Raw genomic sequence first — 11802 nt, 5'->3', positions numbered from 1 at the left:
CAAGACAGACTAAGGATTGTCATGGACATTGCAGTAGGGACCAGGAAGTAAACTCGAAGGACCCAGTGACCTTCCTGGAGCCTTCGTCCATTCCCCTTATTGACCCTCGTTTTGTATTGTCTGGATGAATTGCCAGTGAAGCCCTCACTTGAGAGGGTCTGTGTGTTTGTACCACTGCAGGGAAGGCTAAGGGCAAGGCAGGGGTGAGCAGGATCCAGCGAGCCTGCCTTCCTCCCCCCTCGATGCCATCCCTAAACTGCCTGAAAAGTGTCACCTGGCTAAGCAAGAAAGCCACTAGAGACGTGGGGTAAAGATGAAACAGGCAGCTCCCTGGGGGCTGGGTTTTTAAGGAGGAAGAAATCTGAGACAGAAAGATGATGTTTCAAAAACTTGTAAGGATAAGAGAAATGGTTTACCAAAAGGAAAACCCCAAAGCAGGGCTGAGCATGTGTGTTTCTGAGTGCAGAACTGTTACCAGTGGGGTGGTCAGAGGAGGCATGCTGGAACCTGTCTTATTGAATGCTATTTTCAATGGGGAAATGGGATACGCAAAAGAGAAATGACAACTGTGGGTGGTTAGATTTCCAACCACAGGGAGAGAAGCTGCAGAAGGACCAGCCCAGGGCGCAGGGAAGTAAATGACAGATTCCGAGTCGACAAGTGTAGGGTGTGGCCCTGAGATAAGGGGGAGGATCCGGGCGCCCCTGAGCATAGGAAGCCAACAGAAGAGTGGAGCCACCAACTGAAAGCAAAATACAGCCTCATCTGACACTTCACCCAAGCAAGGTGTTTCCGCACAGGAAACCCACTCATTCTGTTGTCAGTGAAGCAAGATGTTACAAGGCTTTTTCTAGTCCAGAGAAGGGTGCCAGGCAGCTGGGGATGGGGAGAATGGGGGTGTTCTAGAAAGAAGAGGGCTGGGCTGAGCTGTGTGTAGCATCTATCCAGTCTTTTAAGGATATGTCGGCAGGGATCATGAATCAGCCTACAAATCCTACAATATCAAGGCTAAGGCATCCCTTGGGCTGCAAGAACCCGTTGAGTAAAGCAGGTAAGCTCTTCTCTCTGGAGAGTATTCTATGCTAAAAATAAATGTGAAGTAGGGCTTAGATGCACTCAGAGAGAGCCCTACAAGGATAATGGAGGGAGCAGGGGGACCCCACTGGGGGCCCAGCAGCCGAGAGGCCTAGTCCTGTGACTGACCTGCAAGCCTGTCCTTAGTGCCGCTGCCCTGGCAGAAGCTCTAGCTATGGCCTTTCTTACATTTCAGGCCACACAGTGTGCACAGCATTGCCAGCTGTGGGCTCTTCCTGTGTGTGGTGAATGAAAGGCAGGCAAAGATTTGTGAAAAATCAGAATGGTTTCTAGGCAACTGTGAGCCTGCTGGTCCCAGCAGAAAGCAGTGTGCACTCATGAGCAGAGCCCAGTGCTCCAGAATGGGCCTTGACCAAGGCCAAGCCCCGGGAGGGATGACGGTGGGCGGGGGGTGGCGGGGGGCGCGTGGCCAGGTAAGAAGTCACTCCACACTTCCAGTTCATGGCCCAGGTTCAAGACACACCTCCTAATCCCCAAGAAACCGCTAGTGCTGTCTGTGAGGCCCTTCTGAGAACCCTAACTGCTCAGACCCCCAGCATTTGCACAGTGGGGAGGTGGGGAGGAGAAAGGAAGGAGCCCTATTCTCCACAACGGTGTCCCTTCTTTCTCCCCAAAGGAGCCCCTCGGAGTTTAACTGCAGGTGAGGTGAGCACAAGTCCACGTTCCCACTCCCAACCCTGGAAGCCAATCCACTTCCAGGACTTTCTGCTTTCCACCTTCCACCCTGGACCCTCTTCTAAGCAACTTTGCACTTCCCCCTCGTGACCTACTGTGGCTCCTTGGGGGCCACCTGCAGACTGGAAAAGTAGATCTTCCTTCCAGTGTCCTCTTTTCCCACCACGGTCTCACTCCCATGCCTCACTTCCGGCTCTCCTTCTCTCCCCTTCCCTGCTAGGAGAAGAAAGGGCAACAGCCCATCACCTTCTGGCTGGCTGGTGGGGACACCACCCAGCCTTGAGGGCATCCCAAAGGCTTTCAGGACAAAGGGAGGAAAACATTTCCACCAATGACTTTCCACACCCCCACAAATGGCTCCTGCCTCCAGCCATTCCAGAAAGACCGTTCCAGACTCAGAGCAGCCCGCCTGCCTAAGCGGAATCTTCTTAGGCAGAGAAGCCAAAGGCTCCAGGTCATCCACAGCTTCCTTTGGAACCTAAAAAGCAGAACTTGATTGCAGTTGTCACGCTGATGGACAGGAGTGCATAGGGGACCTGCCGCACCCACACGTCAAGGGACAGGGAATGAAGACCAGAATAGTCAAGCCAAATGACGAAGACCAGGATATTCAAGTCAAATGACGTGGCTGGTGGTAGAGGGAATGGGACTGGTGAAAAAGCAGGTGACGCTAGAAAGCGGAGCTCAATCTGAAAAGTAAAATGTGGGAGAGGGCCAGTGTGTCAAGGTGGAAGGAAAGGCAGCCTCCCTGAGAGCCACAGAGTGAGCCCAGGCCATCGAGTCATCACCACCCACCTCCACCCAGGCTCTTCTGCACCACTGACCCCACCACTGCCCCCTGGACCTCTTCTTTTTCCTCCTCCAGAGTGGTCCAATGACAGGAAGAAGCCATCAGAGGGACTGCTGCCATCTAATGGGATCCCTTAAGACTTGGTGGAACCAGATGTGTCTAGTGGTTGTCCTGCAGTAGCCTTGACCTCTTTAGGGGTCACATTTCCCTCTGTGTATGACTGTCTTCCAGCCCTGCCACTGTGTGCATCTACACCTTCCCTCAGGAACGTCCTGGGGCTTCTGCTCCTCTGTGTTCACCACGTAGGGCTCCTCATGGACCTCTGTCTCTTGGCACTATATCTGCTCGGCCCGTTCATCTTGAGCCTTCTTGTTTCTCTGTACTTGCATTCAGTGTGAGGGCCAAAATCCAGAGCTGGTCACAGAGGAGAGTGCCATAATCCTGGGGATGGAGCCTTGTGGTATCTGAGGACAGATGTCCCCTGATCTTTACCCTATCCTTCCCCTTGGCCAGGTAGCAGCCTGTGAGCCCAGAGGGGATTGGGAAGGCAGGCCACATTGCACGAGGAAGCCGCAGACACTCACTTCCTGGCGTCTCTTCCCCTTATCCAAAACCTGTCCTTCCCTGAGGGTGGCTCCTCTTCCAACTCTTCTGAAAGAAACAGTAAGGCTCTTCTCTTTTCTATCTTCCCTCAGGCAAGGACTTCAGGACTGTGCCTTACTGGCTTCTTTCCTCCCACTCCTGACCATTCTAACCCCTCTTGGTGATGCTTCCTCTTCCTCTCGGAGCCCTCTCCTGTCACATGACCATCTTCTTCCCATCTTCATCTATCAACAACCCAGTGTACTTCCACATTTACATCCCCACGGGAGCTTATTAGAACAATGCCTAGCACGTAGTAGATGCTCAATAAATATTTGTTGAATGAATGAATGGAGGGCTCTGACCTCAGACTCACCAATTTCATCTCTGCCCCAATACTTATCAGCCTAAACAATTTTATCAACCCCCAAGGAGACTGCTCATCTCCACTTCTGCCATCCATCCCCACAGCCAAAACTTGAACCCAGCATTACCTATGGAGCTCCCACCTTGGCTCCCCACCACTCCCTTCTCTGGAATCATGTTATGGCTGCTCATTCCAACTTGAAGCTCTTCAGTTACATATGTTTTTTCTCTACCTCAGGGTCAATCTGTTTAAAACCCTTGGTTCCCTTTTCTTTATGCTGGGCTTGCCTTGCTGGTCTCCAACCTTGGAACAGTGGACCTTTCATTTTCTCAAGTCTTGTCCTTTAGCTCTGCTAAGAGAAAAATGCATAACTACCAGCTTCTTCTATCAGAGCTCAGCAGGGCGGACCCCCCTCTGCTAACCCCTGCTGGCCCTTTTCCCCAAATTCCCAGAATTCATCCATCATTACCCTCAAACCCTTACCCCCATCAGTTGACAACATCCACTCCTAGTTCACTGATAAACACCTCGGCCATCAATTGTGAACTCCCCCCAACCCGCCAACCTCACGTCGTCTGTCCATGTCTCCCATTACCTCCAATGTGCTCCTTGCCCTTTTGTAGGGTTACACCTTTGCCTGGGCTTTGGGATACGCCAGCCTTTCTGCCCACCCCAGGCTGGCTCTCCAGCCAAGTATCCCTCTCCCCAGATTTCTGTTAAGTTCCTTCTGCCCTCGCCTCCCTCCCCACAGCCTACCTCCCATTAGATTTATACCTTCCCTTCACTATCCCCCTTCCTTAAGCTAGCGTCCTCTTTCAAAATTGCCATTTATCAGAAACCTCTGGAAGGATCTTCACAGTCTGTGGAAGGCCCACCCACCCTTCCTGTCCATCTCATCCGGTGTCATTGGCCTCCTCTCCCACCAGCTCTTGGGTCTCATCCCCCAGAGACTCAGCCCCCTCTTTGTTGCCACATCCTACAACCTTTCCTATTCCTTTTTATTACAGAAGAAATCCATGCTTATTTCAACAACACTAAAGAGAGAGTCAAATGTGTGAGTCCCTCTTACCCTGCCCTGAATGGTGTTAAAGGTGGAGCATGTGTCCTTCCACTGTTTACTACATGCAAACGTAACGTAGGTTTATGCACACAAGTTGGTTTCAAAAACGTATATGAGATCCCAGTACACATATTATTCTGCAGCTTGCTTCATTTCAAGCCAACGTGGTTCCACATCAGATCAGTGTATACGCCCAGCCACACTCTGTGAGACTGCACTGCACCCCATTCTGTGGCTGTGCCATGAGTTTAAGGGCTCCCCATTTAGCAGGCACTCAGGTTGTTCCCCATGTTTTTAAACACTGCCAGGCTGCCACAACTATCCCTGCATGCTTATCCTCACGGAGTTCTGTATTCTTTCTGTTGGAGAGAGTCTCAAAAATGGCTCTGCTTTTTATTTCTATTTAAATATTTTTGTTAGATGGCCCTCCAGAAAGGTTGTACCAGCTTTAAAACCCTCGGTTCCCTTCCTTTTCTTTATGCTGGGTGTGCACTTTACCTCGGCCCTCGAGGGTGCCTCTGCCCGTGCCTGGGCCAGCGTCCAATAACCTTTCCCTCGTGGCATCTACAGCAACAGCCCTGCCGCCCCTTCCGACTCTGTCCCCAGCGCCCCCACAATAGCACAGACATTTCTTGCTATGTTACTCTTTTGGTCTTCTTCTCGAACCTCCTCTCACTCCCCGTCCCCCTGACACTGGGCCATCTTCCTCTGCCAGCCCTTCGCTGTTGTTCCGTAAGTTTCCCTGGGTTTCCTCCTCCGTCATCTTTATGCCCATGGCAGTCAGAAGGATCTCCCGCTCCCTCTGCACCTCACCCCACTTCTCTCCCTGGGCCACCTCGCCTCGTGGTACAGGGCAGCCAAGTCATTCAAGCCAACTGCCGAATGAACGAGGGCTACACAGGTGAGTGTGCGGAAAAAGAGAGAACTCACATCGACCCTGGCATTCATGCATTCTACAAATATTTATTGAGTACCTATTATGTGCCAGAGGCCAGGGAAGATGTTCAGCTGAATCAGGCGAGGTCTGTCTTGGAGGCGAGGGAGACATTAATCAAATAATCACACAAATCAATGTGTGGTTTCAAATTGTGCCGGGTGCCATGAGGGAGTGGCTCACAGACATGTCCCTGGCAGCTGCCTTGCCTGAAGGAAACATATTATCAAGGAAATGGCATTGGAACTGAGACCTGAACAGAGGGCAGGGTTTGATCGGATGAAGCAGAGGAGGAAGAGCTCTCCACGTCACTACAGCAGGCCTGGGCCAGATGGCCGTGAGGCACTTCATAGAGGCCTTGAGAAGAGGCCTGGGAAAGGATGGCAGGCAGTGAGAGAGAGGAACGTGTGTTTATGAGACACCTGATCTTGGCCCTGTCTGTATTTCTAGCCAATCTAGAAATAACAACAGGAAAGCACTCACTCCCAGCGCTGGCCCCTCTGAGACCAGGAGACCTTGGGTTCAGCATACACTGATGGGGAAGAAGCAGGATGCAGAGGCCTTTACCCTCTCTCTCACTGATCACCAAGGTTATAGCCCTACACTGCCTTTGCAGATGCCATGCTTCCCCTCAGCTGGACACTCAAAAGCGTCCTACCAGTAACTGGAGAGAGAAAGTAAGCCTCTAGGCCACAGCCAGGGGGACAGGGGAGGGTCAGGACAGTTTGGCTTTTGACCAATCCACCCTTGCCTGGCCAAGCCCACCCCTGGCTTCCAGAGGCACCCCCCCGCCACGTCCAGGAATGTGTGCCAGGCAATGTTTTCTTGCTGGATGCATGGGGAAGGGTTCTAGTTCTTCATTAACTTAGTGTGTCCTGCTCTTGGAGTCTGAGCACCTCTCAATAGAGGCTAAGAAATGCTGTTCCCTGTGGACAAGAGAGCCACTTAACTTGGCCATCAGCCACTGAGCCCATCATCCATCTAAAGTCTCTCCAAATACCGGTCAGACGGAGGTTTCCATAGTCGCCATTCTAAATGGCAGGACATGTGACAGAGTCTGGAGCCCTATCTCAGCTACCCTTCAGCCTTCCTTCCAGCCAAGAACCACCCACTCTGCTCAGAGAGGCCACATTGCCCTCCAGCCAAGGGACCCCCTCCTTTCCTCCCTAGGAAAGAAGTTCTGTCCTCTATCCCCAAGGAGACTGCATATCCTTCCCCACCTCCACTGAAGTTTCTAATATTAGGTGGTCCTTCTCTTCACAGCACCTGCCCAAGTCTGTGTTTCGATGCCTCGAGCCTGATGCCTCCAACTAACATAGAAATGCCAAGGCCCAGCATGCTACCCTGGCCATCCTACACCTTTGTTGAGATCCAGAGGCTCATGGACTTAAAAGTTCTTCAAAAATGAAGCCAGCTAGCTTCTACCCCCATACCACAGCAGCCCTGCACTGATTGGTAAGCCCACTGTGACTCTGCTTAGTCCACCCTCCTGCCCATCCACACTGATCACCAACCACTAAGCCTTGCCTGCGGGAGTCCGAGGCACTCACTAGGTCTCTGATTCAACCTGTAGTGAAGAGAGGGTTTCCTGGGAGTGAAGTACCTATGAGGGTTACTGCCCCTTCTTTCTGAATTTTGGCTCTGAAAGTGTGGAATAAGAGAGCGCCCAGCGACTCTTCCACTTCTCAATCCAAGAGACCTCCATATAGTTCCATTCCATTCCAATGACCTCTGATCAGAAGGAAAATTACTAGAGATTCTGAAAGAATCAAGCCAGGTCCTTTTGCAAATCAAAGTTTTCAGGAATTAAATGCTCAGTTAATTCACGGAGAAAATGATGTGTGGGTAATTTCTGGAATCTTTTCACCTGGGCAGACACGTGACTCCCACCAGATCTCTCCCACCTATTGCTTTGGGTTCCAGCCAGAAGGCATTGTCCCAGCCTGGGCTGGGTTCTAGCCCTAGGTCAAACGGGCTAGAGTGCCAATAAAGATGGTACTCAGTGACCTTGGTTCACCAGCAGAACCTGAGAAACCCTCTTCTACATGAAAGGAGAAGCAGCCCCTTGAGGGCAGCACCTGCCAGTGAGTGTGGAGCCAGGCCACCCTGTCCTTACAAAACTCTTGCAACATTTGATAGAGAGTAGACATCCGAGTATATACATCTTCTCAATTCCCAGGTAGTCTCAGTGGGCTCAAGCTACTCACCCAGAGAAGACAGTATGAACTAGCTTTACCCTGGCCCCTGACCAGACCTGGTGGTGGCAGCTCCAACTCCATGCAGACAGGAGTTGGGCTGCCCTACCGGGAGAAGCTAGCCACCCACTCTGCCCGGGAATATCTTGAGTGTCCCCAGAAGCCCTGCTCCTTCCAAAGTTGAAAACAACGGTGATCTGCTGAAGACACTGAACTCCACAGGAAACTGCTGAGCAAAGGAGGCAAGGAAAAGGATATTGAAAAGGATATTCTTGGAATATCCAGAAAACCAAGCAGGGAAGGGGATGCTTAAGGGAAGAGAAGGGGCTATCTCCTAGGGAGTAGTCTAGAATCTTCCCATCACTGACACCCAACTTCTGCCCATTATCAGAGGTGCATCTGTCCCTTGGTGAGGGACAGGTAAGGAGGACTCCAGCAGAGCCTCAGCAAACAAAAGCTATTTGCCTGCTGCAGGGGAGGGTGTGTGTGACAGGGAGGGTTGGAGAGGGGGCTGCCTTCCACCACTTGTAGTTCTAGGAATCCATGGACACCCTTACCGTGGCTGCCGGCCAGTGTTCCGGGGGTACTTGTTGTCCTAGGGTGGGAGGAAGCAGCTGTGAAGATGCCAGCCTACTAGGGACAGGGGTAGGACCAGGTGTGCAGCCTGGGACAAGGGACAGAAGGAGGAAGCAGCACCATCAGCACTTTTTCCTTAACACCTGAGTGTGGGTTTGCGTGTGCATTTCTTAGGCAAAGAGGCATCTTAGTGCATGTTTTAAGCTGCCATCTCCTCCTTTTAAGCCTCCTAATTAGTATCTGCTATGTTAATTATTTACTGGGAACAGATGTTAGAGTTTAAAGAGCACTGAGCAGAGATCTTTTGCTAATCAATTTATTTTAACAGGTTTAAGTCTTTACTACCCACCCAATTGGAGATTTCCCCACCACTGGAAGCCTGTGCTCCTATAAGCCTGTGTTGCACATACTTCCAGCTCGCCCCAAGCTTGCTGCCTGCTCTTTAGCCCCTCCCCATCCTGGCCAAAGTGCCTCCTTCTCTTGGTATTCTAATTTGATCTGCATAAGTCTAATTTGACCTGGAGAAAGAATCTTTCCTTCTAACATCAGTCCTTAGGTTGGACTAAACGGTCACTCAGTGAGATCTGGCCATGTCCTTCTAGGCTTTGAGTCACGTTTGCTGAAGCCATGCCAGTAAAATATTTCTGGGACTGAGAAGAAGTCAGCCTGACATTTTAAACAAACAAGGGCTGCAAGACTAAAAGACCCATTTCTGCCTCTCCCCAGGGATGTTTCTCACTGGGTGGGTAGGGAAGGCTTCAAAGCAGCCTGTGAAGTGTGGGTCAGCTTGAAACACACGAGGCAGCAAATCCGAACAGGCAAAGGCCTCACTCTCCACAAGAATGTGCAGTCTAAGAGACGGCCAGGCCTGCAACCTCATGTTTTTCTGCCTGATCAGGGTGAAGAAGGGAAAGGTGAGCTCTGATCCTGGAACTTCTTCCCTGGCCTCTGCCAGCTCCCACCTCGCCACCACCCTGGGTTCTGGAACCACACCAGGCAGGGCAGAAACCGAAGTGCTTTTGGAAGCCCACAGGGATTCCCACACCCACCACAGCCCAATTTCATCTGCCTACAGGTGCTCCCTGAACTCAGTGGCTCTGCCTCAGCAAGGATATGGTCTGAAGGACAGGTATGGAGGCAGAAGAAGGTGAGTCATGGCGGGGTGATGGGCCTCACTACTAATCTCATCTTCCCAACATCAATTTCACCCAGGGCGGTGGACGAGGATCCCCTAGTGGTTCCGTACGGTGAGGTTCTGTAGTTGCAGGATGTGGTCTCCTCCTTCAAGTCCATCTTTACGCAGAAGGCTGAGGGGGGAGGTGGCCAAGAAGCTCGCTTTTGTTTTTGCCTGACACCCCCTGGAGTATCACTGTCCCAGGAGCCCCTTTGGACATAGCCGTCTTATGTTTGGGGCTAGGGTTCGTCTGCGGGTCCCACTGAAAATATTTATTAGAGACAAGTATCCAAGGAAGGAGGAAAACAGCAATAACTGAATATGTGGGTTTGCTACCCACAGAATGAGGCCAGGGAGGTTTCTGTGCAGGAACAGGTAGCTTGGGCTTGCAGGAGTCATACAAGGAGTGATGCCTTCAGACAACTGACTCCCAAGTTCCATTTTCCCTGCACAGGTAAGGAACCATCACACACTTGACTTTGCCTCCCCAGAGGCCAACTCACGAGGAGGAATGGGCTTCCCTTGCTTCTTCCCAGGCAGAGCCGAGGTGACTCCATGAGGCTGGGAGCTCTGCCTCTCGCTGAAGTCCAGAAGAAAACATGTCTATGGCCTCAGACATGACAGAGTCTCCCTTGGCCTCGGCCGGTATTTGACAGTCTCAACCCCACCTGCAGAGGTGCCTGTGAGAAAGGCTCTTGTTCCCACCCTAACACAAATGCCATCAGGGACCACTGTCCAGAATTCTCTGATAGTTCTGGAGGGTTTTTGGAGCCCTAATCCCACTGTTCCTTGTCTGTTCTGCTTGTAACAGAGCTCATCTTTTGGGGACCTCTTTCAGTGGGCAAAGAAAGGGTCCATTGTCTCAGTGGGGGCCTGGGCCTGGGCCTGTGTCACATGGGCCAGGGAACGCTCCCTAGGTCCTTCTTCCCAGAGGGAATTTGGTCAGGCAGGTGAGGGAGAGTCTCCCTCCGAAGAGGGTCTGAGAAGCAGTCATATTGACCCAACCTTTGCGTGTGGCTTATTGACAGCATCCGCACCCACAGCCCTGATCCATATCGGAGACTCCCCACTTCAAAGTTCTTAAAGCCCTCACAGTACACATGAGTTCCTGTGGTCCTGGGGCACCCAGTTGCCTCAGGTCCTTGCTAGGCTCTGTTTCCTGGGCCTTTTGGGGACCAAAGATTCTGCCACAGCCAATGAAACAAGACCAAGCGGAGAACAGCACAGCATCCAGGGAAGGAGGGGGCCTGGAGGCCAACAAGGGCCACTGTCCCTGGGGAGGGGGCAACTCCAGAGAGCACCAGTGACTGAGAGGCTCAAGTCCCCAGCAAGGCAGCAGGCCCTTCACTTCTTTCCAAACCTAAGGCTCTATGCACCATCAGGACCATTTGATCCACGCACTTGGTTTCCACCTCAAAGATGTTTCCCTTTCAACTCTAAACTCTGGGCCGGGCAGGCAGGCTCAGGGTCCCTTTACTTTATGAAATTAACCAAGGCTGACTAGACAGGCAAGAATATGTAGTCTCCACACATTTTTTTTAGAGAGCAAGAAGATACTTTGGTTGTGGGGGGTTGGGGGAGGTCTTACGCCATGGCCCATAGACAATCACTGCCCACCTAGAAATCCTTTGTGGTTCAGGAGGAGGGGAATTTCCTGCTGGCTCTTACATTCCTTGAAGGTATATACAATTAGCTATAAGTGTGAACAAACGGGGCCTGCTCAGGCGCCATTCTCCAGTAGTTAAAGCTCAAATTGATCTACTTCCTTGGATGCATTCCTAGATTTCACTTAGTTTCCCACCCTTTCTCTACCCCACTGCTGATACAGATCTTATTTATGTGCCTCTGGTTCTGGGTCTGGCCTTCTTTAAGATCTAGTAAATATGTGCATTGCCAATGCCAACTATGTGTCAGTTCCATGCCAGGAGCTGCAGGAGGGCCCAGTGGGGAATGAGGCATTCCCTACCCTTTAGGGAGTCTGCCTTTGGGTTGGGAAAGCAGATGAATGTTAAAGGGCACAGCACTGCCTCGGCGACCTTGCACGTATCCACATGTGCCACACAGGCAGTCTTGAACCACAGCTAATCCGAATCAAGGCCACAGGAGCAAGGCCTTGACATCCTGTGATCCTTCCAGACCACCAGAGGATGGGAGGCTGGAAGTCCCTGCTCTGAGGCCATCTCCTACTTGTACTTTCTCCCCTGGGAGTCTACCATGAGGCAGTTTCTTATCCTTTCTGGGTTCTAGCTAGAGAATATCGCAATGAACAGAACTACTTTCCAGATTTCAGGATGAAAAAACTGAGGCACGAATAGTCATGCTGCTGGATTCAAACCCTGGTACCCAGAACCTTT

At 51.6% G+C, this 11802-nt stretch overlaps 1 long non-coding RNA gene across 2 annotated transcripts; it reads left to right on the top strand.

The window, feature by feature from the left end:
- The first annotated feature begins 838 nt into the window (after positions 1–838).
- Positions 839–10162, top strand: LOC115896784. Of its 2 annotated transcripts, none has more exons than XR_004056651.1 (3): positions 839–1051; positions 6767–6958; positions 9350–10162. It is a non-coding gene; the product is annotated as an uncharacterized LOC115896784 (long non-coding RNA). The 2 variants fall into 2 exon arrangements; XR_004056650.1 differs by lacking the exon at positions 839–1051 and adding an exon at positions 5063–5470.
- Positions 10163–11802: the final 1640 nt, after the last annotated feature.

Source organism: Rhinopithecus roxellana, chromosome 4, assembly GCF_007565055.1.
Source record: "Rhinopithecus roxellana isolate Shanxi Qingling chromosome 4, ASM756505v1, whole genome shotgun sequence".
Classification (NCBI taxonomy): Eukaryota; Metazoa; Chordata; class Mammalia; order Primates; family Cercopithecidae; genus Rhinopithecus; species Rhinopithecus roxellana.
Note: the sequence above shows the minus strand (reverse complement) of the source record. Positions and strands in the feature narration are given on the sequence as shown.